This window comes from Mus caroli, chromosome 17 (assembly GCF_900094665.2).
Source record: "Mus caroli chromosome 17, CAROLI_EIJ_v1.1, whole genome shotgun sequence".
In the NCBI taxonomy this organism is placed as follows: Eukaryota; Metazoa; Chordata; class Mammalia; order Rodentia; family Muridae; genus Mus; species Mus caroli.
Genome location: NC_034586.1, coordinates 22846419 through 22847735, shown reverse-complemented (window position 1 = coordinate 22847735; position 1317 = coordinate 22846419). Strand labels below are relative to the sequence as shown.

Below are 1317 nucleotides of genomic sequence, written 5' to 3'. Positions count from 1 at the left end.
CTGGAACTCGCTCTGTAGACCAGGCTGGCCTTGAACTCAGAAATCCGCCTGCCTCTGCCTCCCAAATGCTGGGATTAAAGGTGAGCACCACCACGCCCGGCTGAGTCACTCTTTTCTAAACCCCTGTTGTGCTGGCTTCCAACCTGAGGAGAGTTTCCAGAGAGCAGGCCTACAGCTGGTGGTCGGAATCTTCAGAGTGGCAGGGTGGGCATCCTTAACCAGGGTCTCTGGAAGGTCCAGGTGAGATCTCTAATGCTTAGAAGTCAGAATCAATAGAAATATCCAGCCCTGTGAGGCAGGGTAACAGCAGTGTGGGGCCAGCAAGGCAGAGGGAGCCAAGTGTCCCAAGAAGTACAACAACCTTGCTACCTCAGAGAATATTCCGGAAGGGCTTTGATTTGTCAAGGTACTGTGTCCACTGCTTAGAGCCAAATGTCTTTAAACAACACACACACACACATATATAGTTAAACATCAAGATGCCAGATCCCCCAGGCCCCCCTCCCATGTGTGTATGTATCCTATGACAGCCATCATTAGACCTTGCCCTAAGATAACCTAGGATTTTTTCTTTTCTTTTTTTTTTTTTTTTTACAAGAGCACAAATCTACTTTTATTTATTTACTCTGCATTAGTTTAAATCCGGGATGGGTGCAGCATCACACGGATTCTGTGTCCAATGGCCTTTGCAGGAAGGTTGCTTCGGAATTTGGCATGAACCATACCGCTGTTTCCGTGGGCCCGAGTTACTTTTTCCCAGATCGCTCTGGTTTTGTTTGGTTTGCCTCCAGGAGTCACTGTATTGNTTTTTGCTTTATACACATAAGCACATCTCTTGCCTAAGTAGAACTCCGTTTCATCTTGGGCATAAACGCCTTCAATTTTAAGAAGAGCCGTGTGCTCTCTTTGGTTCCGGAGACCTCGCTTGTAGCCAGCAAAAATGGCCTTGCACCACAGCCTTCCAGACATACTTGCTGTTAGAAGTCCTGTTCCCAGCAGGCCTCCACAGGCGCCAAGATGGCGGAAAGAGCGGATTATTTATTTTCAGAGTCCTCACATCTACAAACATCCCTTTTCTAGATCCGGTCACCTTACGGGACCCAGGACTAGGGAGTGGACTTATATCTCTGGTGGGAAAGATATCATTCAACACACCCAGATCAGATGAGTACAGGGGGCTTTGCAGAGAATAGCTGGGCAGGGTGGGAACAGAGAGCAAGCACGCCTAACTATAAGAGGATGGATGATGCTGGGCGTGGTGGCACACGCCTTTAATTCCAGCACTCGGGAGGCAGAGGCAGGTGGATTTCTGAGTTC

The 1317-nt window shown here is 48.6% G+C and overlaps 1 pseudogene across 1 annotated transcript; it reads right to left on the bottom strand.

The window, feature by feature from the left end:
• Positions 1-598: 598 nt before the first annotated feature.
• Positions 599-1024, bottom strand: LOC110284187 (annotated as a pseudogene). The gene has a single exon (XR_002376906.1). The product of XR_002376906.1 is annotated as a 60S ribosomal protein L35a pseudogene (transcript).
• Between the last annotated feature and the right edge of the window lie 293 nt (positions 1025-1317).